At 45.6% G+C, this 12,724-nt stretch overlaps 1 protein-coding gene and 1 long non-coding RNA gene across 5 annotated transcripts in view; one reads left to right on the top strand and one right to left on the bottom strand.

Annotated features, from left to right (window-relative positions):
- The window catches only part of Znf462 (zinc finger protein 462), a 142,523-nt gene extending 131,719 nt beyond the window's left edge, over window positions 1-10,804 (bottom strand). The window contains exon 1 of one of the 4 annotated variants that reach the window (XM_060379931.1): window positions 10,727-10,804. The gene's annotated coding sequence lies outside the window, so the exon portion shown is untranslated. The other 3 variants (XM_021644123.2, XM_060379932.1, XM_060379930.1) reach the window with 3 other exon arrangements.
- On the top strand, window positions 9,936-11,770 carry LOC132653053 (uncharacterized). The gene is made up of 3 exons (XR_009590704.1): window positions 9,936-10,201; window positions 10,320-10,383; window positions 10,635-11,770. It is a non-coding gene; the product is annotated as an uncharacterized LOC132653053 (long non-coding RNA).
- The last annotated feature ends 954 nt before the right edge of the window (window positions 11,771-12,724 follow it).

Genomic DNA, 12,724 nt, shown 5'->3' with positions numbered 1-12,724 from the left:
AGTTCTTCTGGAACATTTTATTTTCGATAGTCAACTCATTTGGAGGAGTGCCACACTGAGGTTCAACTGTTTACAGCATTAACTGTGTTTCTGACAAAAGTCCCGTATCCAGTACTACCTTCTCTGGGCTGCCTCGAAGATTAAGAATTTATGCATTTGTTTGGAAGAAGCTTAGAAAATGTGGAAACTTCCAAACATCGCTCTTCTTCCTTGTAAAATTGCTTGTTCTTGTCCAAGAGGAGACAGGCATGGAAACCTGTTGGCGTACTTTTTAAATTTATTTTATTTGGGTTTCTTATGTATCTTTTTCCCTTCTCCACCCAAAATCCTTCCAACACCCCAACACGAGGTAGAAGAAAGGGTTAGTGGGAGAGGGGGTGCAGTTCTTTTAGCTGCTTGGATATGTAAGGCAGCTGCTGGGAAAGTTAATGGTGGTGATCTCGTAACCAGAGGCTGCTCCTCTGGCAGCTCAGTTTGCTCAGATTTAACCTTTCTTCTTGAAATGGGTTGTCTCTCTTTAACCCTTTCACTCTGTAAGGCTTTCTGATTCTCCCAGCCCCTTGCCTTACGCAGGGGCTGTGGGAACTTGACACCAAAAGTGTTCAGAGCAGGACTGAGTGACAATTGTGGGAAACCCTGTCTCTTAGTTACCAGGTGTTCTCCCTTTACCAATGGTGCTTTTTGCTTTCCAAGCATTTCAACCTCTACCTGCAAATTATATGGCTGCACTGCCAACTCTGCAATCCTTTTTAAAACGAGTGAACCTTCTGATTTTTTTTCTATTTCATCCATTTTTTTGTTTCTTCAACCCCTGTACATCCACTAGCAACTTTTCCAGTTGTTCAATCATTCTCACAACCTTCTTTAAAACAGAATGCAGGAAGACGAAGAAGCAAAACCAGAAAATCTCCTCTGGGAGTAAAGTGGGAGAGAGAAACCAATGGTAAACCTTTTCCTTATATCCTGAAACAGTATATTCATTTCTCCATACCCTGCTGTCTACTCTATGGCGTTAGAAACCAGATTGTATTATTCCAAGCCCTACATCTGGTTGCCACTCGTAGGTGCTAGTTTTTCAAACACTACTTCATTTGGAGGTTCCTTAAAGCTTATACCTCCCTTCCAATCTGACAACCCCAGGTAGGGAAAAAAGAAGGTTGTAAGGGAAAGGGGGCGTAGCCCTCTTTACTTCCTCCTGCTGAGTAGGGTCGTAGCATCTTTTGGGGGCAATACCAATATCCATCATCTGGAAATCCAGAAGTCCAGGTAACCAGCAAACCAGCATTCGCAGCAAACAGTCCTCCTCTGCCTTCTCCAAGCCAACACCTTCTTCCTCTGGTCTATCATATTATATTATACCCTTCAAAAAGTGCTCAGAATTCAACTAATTCCAGCTGCCAAAGACCACACTTTGCACGAGACAATTAACAGGTATGGACAAACTAAACTCTCCCACTTGGGATTATTAAAAAAAAAAAAAAAAGTTTACAAAATGTCCACAACAGAAACCTGTCTCACCCTTTCCAAAGGACTCTGCCCAAGTCATTTGAATAATAACTGCCTGTTTATTGGGGGAATGGGAAATAGCTACTGATCTGCAAGAGAGAGTTAGGATTCAAGAAGATATGTAGAAAATACTTTTTTTTTTTAATGAGTAGCGAATACTAGAAAATCACCAGTTAAGACTAGATTTTTACCTCTCAACCATTCATCAATATTACAAAATGGCATGTTTGAGAGCAGCCAATTTGAATTTGCACCATGTTGCAAAACAGATCCTCGGAGTCCAATTGTGGACACTTTTTGCAAGTTGCAATAGACCCAGACAAATTTCCAAAGAAGGGCATTTGAAAAGCACTTATAAGCCCTGGATGGTAGAACTAGAGAGGCAAACAGAAAACTTAAAAGAAAAATACAGCTATCAACCAAGCAGCTAAAGGTTTGCTAAATAGGCATCTGCATTTCTGAAGGAAGTGTAATTCCTCAGCTCCAAGATCCCACATGTTAAACAACAACACATCCATACTCCAGCCCTACAAAGCGGAGGACTGCAGAGTTTCTCAGAGTGTTTAGGCCTGGAGGGGACAGCTGTCCCGCAGCTACAACAACCATCAGATCCTCTTGGGGGAATGGAAAGGGCATGTGGCTGCAGTCATCCAACCTGACCTGTGCTCTAGGCCTGGCTTCGTCACACCTGAACTTTCTGACCTTAAGCAAGTCACTTCATGTCTGTGTGCCAGTTTCCTCTTGGGTCAAATGAGGGTGATGAAGCATATCTAAAATATGTTATCTCTCTAAGGTATAAAAAATATACCTAGCTTCTAAACTGGTAGTTTTGTATTAACACCTTAATATTCTTCACTTATAATGTAAATAGCTGTCAGTTTTTTAGTGACGTGGATGTTAGTTTCCACTTGAGAAATAATGATTTTTCTGTCATCCCGAGCCCTCAGCTTACTCTCCTACAGTTCTCTCATATTCCACAAAATGCCTCTTTCCCTTTCTTTCATATTATTTTAAGCAACCTTCCCCAAACTAAGACTTGTACTATTAAAAGAGCTCAGAGCTTCCCATTTCCTTGCTTGAGCTAAAATTAAACTGTCCATTCCTAAGGGCCCCACATAACATCTGCCAGATGTCTTGGCATATTACACAAGGAGAGGAATTCTCTTTTAGAATTATCTATTATCTTCTCTGTTTTCTCATAATCAATTAATAGGTCACCAACACTCAGATACTGTTTCTTTCAAAGTCATCAACTTCACAAGCATAGGACTCTCACAAGCTACTTTCACAAACACATTTGCATGTGTTTGTGAAATGTGTTTGCAAAATGTCTCCACTTACTGAATTTTGTCCATAGACCAGGGAAATATTCCTTTCCCTCTTTTTTTCTTTTTTCTTTTTCTTTTTTTCCACAAAAGTCCTGAGGATTAAATTTAGGGCCTCATTCAATCGACCACAGAGCTCCAGCCCAAGCCCTTGCCCCAACTTCTTTTGAATCTGCACTTCTCATAAAGCTTCAGACATGTACAATCTTCTACAGTTTGGATTAGTTTCTTATATGCTTCTTATTCCGTGACTGTGGTGTTTTCTCAAACAGCACTCCCGCTTCACCAGCACCTCTGCTCCCAACTTAGAATAATCAACCCAGGCCCACCACTTCTCTATTGTAGGTGAACTATCAATCTGAAAGACACACATACCACAAAGAAGATGAAGGTTATCTCAACCAACATCAGTAATAATTAAAGGAAGACTAAACTCTATTAAATTCCATCACATATAAAACAAGACTCAAGCTCAGAGCAACATTACCCCTCACTTCTTTCAAGGAAACTAACAAGTACTCATAAGCGCATTAGTAAAGTTGGATCTCCTACCCACTACGGTCTTCCATTAGGAAAAATGGACATAGATTTTTTTTAATCCACCCAAAAGTTTTTTCCTACAGAAGGTGAGAGTAGGGGTGGTGTAAGGGGCATCTTCAGGGAATGAGGTCGATGGATCTTATGTAAAATCAAGAAGAGAAATATTAGTGAATATGAAGATGCAACAACTATCTTTTGTATGGCAAGGATAATCCTTGTGGATTGGTATCTCAAACCAAAAAAAAAGGATCTGTGAGCTTTGATAGCAAGAGAGAAGTCCAACCTGCCATTATTTTTTTATTTCTTTCACGGTGCTTAATCTAAAATATTTGTCTTAATTCAGTGTGTAGGTCTAGAGAAAAAAAAAATCAAGAATCCATGCCCTTAAAAATGTTATGGGACCTCCTATGCTGATTAAGGACAAAGCATATGCAAGTATCTTTTAGATTATCAGAACACATTCTCAAAACTCCAAAATACCTATTAAGTACCTCAATTTTCCCCTTCACATAGCTTTCTAACACTATCTTAGAAGACACCAAATCATTTGATTTACAAGTAAAAATTGTAGTGAGTCAAACTGCTGTAGTGACTGGCAGGATTTTTTTTCATCACCCCCACCCCCACCACACACTAAAACAAATTAATCACTAATCACTAGCGCCAGTATTAACAACCATAAAAAGATATCATGAAAGTTTGTTTCAAGAGCAACATATTTATGTTTACATAAACACAAGTTAATTAGATGCAAAATTATCTGATAATTACTTGCCCAAATAACTATCTACTGCATTTAAACTTCCATCTGAATATGTAGCATCCATATATGCATTACCAAACTTAAATATAACATGACAACTTAAAAACCAAAGTGATTCAGTCAAAAGGTAACATCCTAAAATGAAAAATAAAAGCTCTGATTCCAGGCAAGAATTTTTTCTAATCTCTCTTGGAGAAGCCTAGGTCTTTAATAAAGGGGCAAAGATTTGAATATCATATTTTTAAATGAGCAAACACATCAGCTGAAAACCATATATCTTCATCTGTACAAACAGGGTTTTACTTCATTGACCATGGACAATTATAAGCTAAAGAGCCATGTATTTCCCTGTCTCCTTTCACACCCCTCAGAAGAACAATAACCCTCAATTAATGACACAACAGTTTGGTTTGAAAAATGTGATGTTGTCATATACAGCATTGTGCATTTGCTGAGTGACATTGCTACCAGCTACTCAACAGAATATAATTACATCTGGAAAAGAAAACCACTTCAATATGCACAAAAACACTGTAGACAGAAGGAACTTTTCGTACAAAAATCTGACACATAATGAGAAAGCAAGACAAGAAAAAGGCTGGTCTAAGTGTCTCACCAATATGTTCCTTATTTCTGTTGAAGCTGGTACCTCTCTACATTTCTCCTTAGTTGAAAGCAAGGTCCAATTAGCCCCCTCAGAATCTGTTAATTGGTTCTGAATCTCCTCCAAGTTTTCATCCCAATGTGAAACCTTCCTCATCTATCTCCAATTGTCCATCTAAAATTCTTCTAACATCTTCCCTCATCCTCAAGATGGCTACCTGACCTAATGGAAAAGCAACATCTTCATGGTTGGCTTTTATAAATCCCTAAAGCATTTCAGAATTCAGTTCTTTACTTGGGTCAATTACATACAGTCTCTAGAACTAAACTGTGAAGGGTTTCACATCATTGTGTGTGTGTGTATGCTGAGGTAGGACTGGCTCCTGTTTTCAAACCATCTTCACAAAATGTCTTCCTACAAGATTAATAAATTCCTCCAATTAAAAAGGTTAAGATACCTGGACATAAGGTTTTCTCAACTGACATCATTTGTTTCCATAGTGACATTGTTAAGAAGACATAGTGATATTTCTCAAGATTTACAGTACTGGAGAACAGAGGAGAGGAAAAAGCAGCAGAAGGAAAAGGAAGGGGGAAACAAAGGAACTAAGCAGGCCTAACACAGAAATGGAGCAAGCAGCCTGAAGAGGCATGGAGAACCATAAGAAGCTGCCAGTCTGAAGAGGTTCCTCTGAGATCTGGAAGAAATATATTCTATTCTTTCTGGGAGAAATCAACCTAAGCAAGACAATAAAGTCTTGCAACGCACCACACTGATGATAACCAAGCCCCAGAACTCAAAAGAAAAAAAAAATCTCAGCTTAAGGCCACCAGCCATCCTCACTCACACTGAGGAAATAACATTTCCTGGAGACATTCAGGGGACCTGGAGCAGCTCAAAGTTGTGAGAAGATCTCAGTGGAAATGTTTTAAGGTTTTTGCCTTGCCTTTCCTGAAGGAGGTCAAAAACCCTTCAGATCCACTCCAAAGGAGAAAAAATTCCAAAAGTTTACTTTAAAATAGAAACAAACATCTCAGTAACTTCTGAAAGCACTCCTTGGGTGGGAGAAAAAATCTGAGGAACCCCTAAAAGCCCTCATTTCCTTGCTTAATGAATAGATAGTGAGGAACCACAAGGTCTCCCTCTGGAGAGGGAGAAGGAGTAGGCAGGCATGCCTCTTGCTCCAGCCATCACCAACAGAGCTTCAAAATGGAGACATCCATAATTCTATAAACACTTCTCATCCCAGCTTTGTCTCCTGGAAGCCCGCTCTCCTCCATTTTCTGGTGGAGTTATAGCATGACAAGGATTACCTGATTCAGTTCTCAGCTCTCAACCCCAACTAGTCACTTCCTACCCAAACCTGCGAGCAACCTCCAGAAACAAAACCAAACCATGCCAAACAGCCAACACAGACACGCAGACACAGCCCCCGGGAGCCCTGGAGAAAGCCCCAACTGGTTGGTCTTCCCCCATGCCAGGCGCGTGCTTAAAAATGAAACTTTTTTTCTTTTCTTTTCTCTTTTTTTCTTTTCTTTTCTTTTTTTTTTTTAAGGTTAGGGAGGAATATAAAAGGAAGTCCAGGCAACCTCCTCCCCTCCCTCTCTGTAGGTTAAGAGCCACAATGAAAAGAAAACCAGGGTTCCTTCAGGAACGGTGAACAGCCTGGAGAATGAACGTGAGAAGGAGCTTTGTGTTTTGGAGTCTGGACTGGAACCAAAGCAGACAGCTTGCAAATGGAGGACAGGGAGATAAAGAAAGGGAAAGAGAGGGGCTGCTCCAGTGGGGGGGCGGCTGCAGCTTCCCCCGTGCCTGGAGGGAGGGCAGACCCCTGGGAACCGCACCAGGAGTGAGACGACCCCCACCCCCACCCCCAGGCCCCTGCCTTCCTTTTTCCCAGCCTCAGAGGAGAGCCAGGCATGTGTAATGGCTTCTCCTCTCCAGAAACCGTTGTCCTCCTCCAACCAGAAGCTTCTGAACCTTCAGCCTGGAGACAGCTCCTCAGCTGTCCCTCAACCTGCGCCCCCACCCGGCCCGCAGCCCCCAGCTCGTCGCCTCACTCCTCCCCAGCAGCGGCGGCGGCAGCCACCCCCTCGACACATCCCGACCCCGCATCCCAACTTCGGAGAGAGAGGAGAGAGAGGAGAGCCAAATACCTGAGGAAGAGGGGGGGTGCCAATCCGCACGGCTTTGCCATCGGGCGGGGGACAGGCAGACAGAGGAGGGGAAAGGAAGCAGAGGGACAGAGAAAGAAAGAGGTCAACCCGCTCAGGTCGGGGCCGCTCGCTCCGAGCGCTCCCTCCTCTGACCCCTCGCTCGCTCCCTCTGGCTCGGGCTCAGGTCTCTCTCTCCTGGCCTCAAGCCTTCCGCCCCCCTTCTGTGTCCCTACTCCTGTCCCCACACTCGGAGCATCCGTCCTAAGCCTCCAGCTCTCTCCTCTCATCTTTCATTTTTTTTCTCGCTCTCTCTCTCTTCTCTTCACAGAACTACACGAAATTAATTAAGCCACAGGGCTCGCCTCTTCCCCCACCCCAGCAGAAGGCAGAAGGAGCAGCCAGCAGGAAAAGCACAGCCACCTCAACAGCTACCACCACCTTCTCCTCTTCCTCCTCCTCTTCCTCCCTAGCTTCTTCTCCTCCTCTTCCTCCTCCCCCTGCTGCTCTCCCTCTCCCCCCCTCCTCCTCCACGGTCTCTCTTCTCTTTAGCTTCTTCTCCTCTCTCCTCATAGCTAGCCCATGCAGGGGACTTCCTCTCCTCCCCGCGACGCCAGCCCTCCTTGGCCGAATGAATGAGCGCGTTTGTGCCTCCACCGCCCCGCGCTCTCCTCCCCGGAGCACTCAGACCACCCCGGAGGTGGTGGTTAATTGCAGTAACTTACAGAAGAAGCGTCCCGGCGCCGGGAGGTGCTTCGGGTTCTCCAGCCCCACCGCCTCCTTATCCTCTTTCTCTTTCTCTTCTTCCTGCTCGGGTTATTGTTGTGGAAGTTGTTTGGGAGTCTCATGTGCTTCTGCCGGGTCTCAGCAATGGAGGATCGCCATCTTCCCTGCCTTCCTCGGCTCCTCAGACTCGCTGCAGCTGCAGATGACCTGAGATATCCGTCTCTCTCCCCTCTCCCTCCCTCCCTCTCCTCTCACTCTCTCTCCCCTCTCTCTGCTCTTCTCTCTCCTCTCCTCCCTCTCCCTCGCGCGCGCTCTCTCTCTCTCTCTCCCTCCCTCTGTGTCTCTCTCTGAATAATGAGCAACCAGAGGGAGAGAGAAAGCAAGACAGAAAGAGAGAAGACAATCTTCTCCTGCCACACAAAACGCCAGAGCACCAGGGGGTGCGCGAAGCCTTTCTAATAACAACAACGTGCAGGAGAGAGGAAGGGAAAGAAAGAAAGAAATGAGAGAAGGGCTGGAGGAAAATAGAAAGAATTATCCAAGAGCTGAAGAAGCGCAGGAGAAGCTGGAGGAGATGCTGGAGCTGCGGCTGCTGCCCGCCCCCCTCCCGCGCTGAACCCCAGAAGGAGGCAAGGTGGTTGCAAAGTTAAGGCTGGGACATTGTCTTTGTCACTCTGAACAACACAGAGCCAGGCCAGTGAGATGCAAGAGGAGGAGGTGGCGGTGGAGGAGGAGGTGGAGGTGCTGGTGGTGGAGGAGGAGGAGGAAGAGGAGGAGAAGGAGGCAAAGGAGAAGGGGAAGAGAGAGATGAGATGAATAAAGACCTGCGGAAAAGGCGGTGCGAGGAGCGCGACCGCCGGCCCCAGGCGTGCGCGCTCGCGTCCCGGAGGCGCCCGGCCTCCCTGGTCAGAGGAGCAAGCCCCCACTGAAGACCCTGCCCCGCTGCTCATAGCGCTTGCACCATCAGCCCTGCCCCAGGAGCCCTGCCTTGGCCCCAACAGGGTCCCTCAAATGTACCCGTCCATCTAGAGGCCAATCTTTGCAAAGAACTGAGATGAAGAACTGGAGGTTGAAGTCTAAACCCAGATCAACCACGTGGGGCTTTTTAATTCCTTTCCAGCTTGTAGTGTATCTCCAGTGAAGGGCTCAAGTTGTCCATTACTGGCACGTATTTTTAAGCCTTCGCCCTCTAAATAAAGGCTCATTGTGCGTTTTATGTCTCTTCTGATACGTAAAGGAGGAGAAGGAACCCGTCATCTTGATTCAGAAGCCACCACTTTCTTTTCCGAACTTGTGAAATGTTTTGACGGCGCACCAAAAAGGGGGTGGGGGTCTTACTTAAATAACTTCCCACCCTCGAGCCCCGCGTCGTTTGCACTTTCCAGCAGATCATCTAAAGGCTTGGAAGGTAACAGTCGTCGCTCCTAACGATAAGGTGTCATAGTGCTGAAGACAGGAGCTGAACTGCAGCATCACACCTTGAATTTTTATTTAGTGTAATCCCCCCCCAATAGTCCTGAACTCTTTTTCAAAGAAGTGGGTTTCCACCCCACCCCCCTCACCGGGTTAAAGATCTCCTAAGGCTTTAATTTGATTTAGGGTGGGTGATAAGGGAAACTACAGTACAAAAAAAAAAAAAAAAAAAAAAAAGAGAGAGAGAGAGAGAAAAGAAAATAAAAAAGTCAATACAGCAAGTCAGGAGCAATTGAAGTTCAAGGGCATGGGCTGGTGGTACCATTTCTATTTCTCAGATCCTCTAGTTGGACATCAACAGCCCCAAGAGAGAAAAGCGAGCAGCTCAGCGCGCCGTGCAGGGACCTTAATTAAAGTTTCTTTTGTCCGCCTCTGAATTAGGGGTTGTTGCTGGATTCCTTCGCATTGAGGAGCGCGCATCCGGTGAAGGCGCGGTGTTGAGGATCCTGGGCGAGATTGTCCTCTTTAATACTCGCCCCCTTCCCCCACCCCACAGTCGGGGCAGCCAGACCGCTAAACCCATACAATAAAAGCAGAGGAGACGCGCAGAGTTGGTTCCCATCGGATAGCGGCGTTTCCTAAGCCCATCTAAAATCCTCATTTCCCAAGATTTCCCCGATTGTGTATTCCAGGGCAGAATGTCTCACCCTGACGCACGGTCTAACCCCCTTCCAGTCAACACTTCCTGCCCTTTTCTCCTCCCACTCACATTGAAAAGCTCGGGAGTCCTAAAAGGGTGTTGATGGCTTGGGGTGATAAATAAATAAATAAATGACACTACGCGTGTGGCGGAGAAGAAAGGAGGGGGAGGAAGATCGGGGCGGGGGGGGGGGAGTCAGGGAGAGGAAAGCTAGGAGAAAGGACCCCGGCAAAAGGGAGCCTGGAGTCAAAGAAAGCAGAGGAAGAAAGGCGAGGAAGATCTCCGAGGCTGCTCCGCAGCGAAATCTTCCTGGCTTTGTGCTAAGGAGGAGGACTCCCTTCTTCCCAGGTGCCAGAGGGACCTGAGCAAGCCTATCTGTCCGGGAGCTCCTCCGGACCAGGACCCCAAGGGTGTCTGAGTGCTGACCGCCGCTCCCCCATCAATTCCTCGTGGCCAGAGGAAGCGCGCCAGGTCTGCGCCGTCCCGACTGATAATTTACCTCTTTGTCTTTAATAAAAAGCTGACTTTTGCTGTCAAAAGCTCTGCACCGGGCAAAATAATAATCACGATAACAACAATCGTATTTCAGATTGAAAGCTCCTATCACTTGCTGGCTTTCCGAGGCTGCGATAAATATCTTCCTCGACGTGAAGGTACCTTGTGGGCTGGCGTGGTTCGGAAGTGCGGGGATGGGGACCGCCCTTCCCCCCTCTCTCCCTCCCCAGGCGCGGGGACTCAGCGGCGAGGAGGGAGGAAGGAGCGGAGGTCAGAGGAAACCTGGGGTTTCCAGGGGTTTCCAGGGCTTTCGCGGTCGGGGGAATGAGCCCTGGGGAGGAGCCTTGCGCCAGCGCCAGCGCCAGCGCGCCCCAACACGCCTCCGACCTCGTAAACCCACTTGGCACAGGCCGGGGAAGCCGCTGGCGGAGTGGCTGCGGTGAACTCCAGAAATGAACCTGCGGCGCGACGCCACGGGCTGCTGCCCTGGCCAACACTCACCTCGAGCGACCGACATTGAGAGAGCTCCCGACGCGGCCGCGGGGGGACCTTGCTCCGCCCTCCCGTCCCAGGAGAAGAAGACAAAAAAAGAGGGGGGTTGGGGGGAGATGGACTTGGAGATGGCCCCGCCCTTCAAACGCTCCAATCCTTGGAAACCAAACCTCCTCTCCAAGCTTCCACGTCTAGAAGGGACAAAGACTGCCAGGAGATCCAGTCGCTGATGGGGAGATGATGCCTCCTCGCGCTTCTGGGGTGGGTACTTTTTGGAGGGTAGGTATCACGGCTGAGTTTCCATCCCAAATAGGTCACCAAGGGATGATCTGTAGAGGACAAACTGAATCCTTCTGGTAGAGCAGCAAGCTGACTTTTCAAAGCTGTGAAGCAAACAATTGCAAAACTCCGCCACAGCCTGCTGTGTTGAAGGTGGAAGACTAAAATTTCTATTCATGGTGCCACCGTCCTTTTTGGGTTTTCTACCTTTAGAAGTCCGAAGTTTTCTAACTCCCCAACTAAAATAAATGAAAGACATTAAACGTAAAAGGAATGGGGCGGTTTTACTGTTCTTTTTTTTGAGGGGGGGGGGCTTTCTGAAATGATAGAAAAACAGTTGGTGAATGAAGGTGGGGACAGTGAAGGGAAGAGCTGTGGCTGGAGGCTTTGGTGAATACCTTAATAAACTTGCTACTTAAATAACTGTAATTATGTTTTGCCATTAGCAGACCATTTAGATAAGCAGGAGAAAGTTCACACCTGCTATTTCACCCCCCACAAATATTCACAAAGATAATGCAAGCCTAAAGACTGGCTTATCTTCTCCATCAGGAGGGTTGGTGCCTGGTCCCTTCCTTTTTTAAAACTAAAGGTGGAAAGCTTGGGTTTTACACACAAGCACCAACGGGAAGGAAATCTCTTGAGGGACGCATTGACTGCCTGAAATTTACTGTTTGATGCTACACCTTATGTCATTATCCCCTGGAGTCAGATGGGATTTCGAGACTACTAATGGTCTAGAGAATAAGAATGTGTTGAAAGTCTGGACTTTTCTTCTGCACCACGAGTGACTGGCACACAAACTCTCCATAAAGAGAAATTATGGCTCATCAAATGAGTGACTTTATGAACATTAATAGAATGATAAATCTTGCAATTTTAGTTCGAGAAGCAGAACTCCTGCAACCAGAGTGACCCATGAACCCAGGACCTTCCTACTTGCCTGACACTGGGATGGGGACAGTCTATAAATCATTTTGCTTAATAAAGCGTTTTTTAAAAGGAAGACATGCAAGCCGGGCATAGCGGTGCGTGCCTGTGATACCAGCACTTAGGGTGGCAGAGGCAGGAAAATCTCTGTGAGTTCAAGACCAGCCCGGTCTACAAAGTGAGTCCAGAACAGCCAAGGCTACACAGAAAAACCCTGCCTCAAAAAAAAAAAAAAAAAAAAAAAAAAAAGGCAAGATATGCAGTTCTCTTAAAGAAAAGTGTTTATCGAGGGAAAGAGGACTTCTATGAATTCTATGGGGAGACTTAAGAAAAAAAAAAAAAACTTTAGGGCCACAGCCTACATTAAAAAAATTTCAACAGAAATAATTGTTTGAAGCTGTTCAAATCACATCATTCTAATATATACACACACACATACATATATACATACATATATAGGTACACATATGTATATACACCTATACACACATATGTATAGATACATATATACACACATATATGTATTTATAAATATATGTATATATCTGTACTTATACATACATGTATGTATATATGTACCTACATATACACACACATATATACCCTTGTTTCCAGAATTCTAAAGTGAAAAGAAAAAAAATTCAGTTGTTATCTATACTCTAAATTCCAACTTAAAAATTGTTCAAGATGATGATTTCAGCAAAACAAAGAGCAGGTGAATAAATACCATGGCTCTTTCAAAAGTCTTAACTACTCCAGCCTCAAACATTTAACCATTTGTTGCACAGCTTTTAACTC

The sequence above is a fragment of the Meriones unguiculatus genome, chromosome 3, assembly GCF_030254825.1.
Source record: "Meriones unguiculatus strain TT.TT164.6M chromosome 3, Bangor_MerUng_6.1, whole genome shotgun sequence".
Lineage (NCBI taxonomy): Eukaryota > Metazoa > Chordata > Mammalia > Rodentia > Muridae > Meriones > Meriones unguiculatus.
The sequence above is the reverse complement of the archived record's forward strand: the minus strand, read 5'-3'. Positions and strand labels throughout refer to the sequence as shown.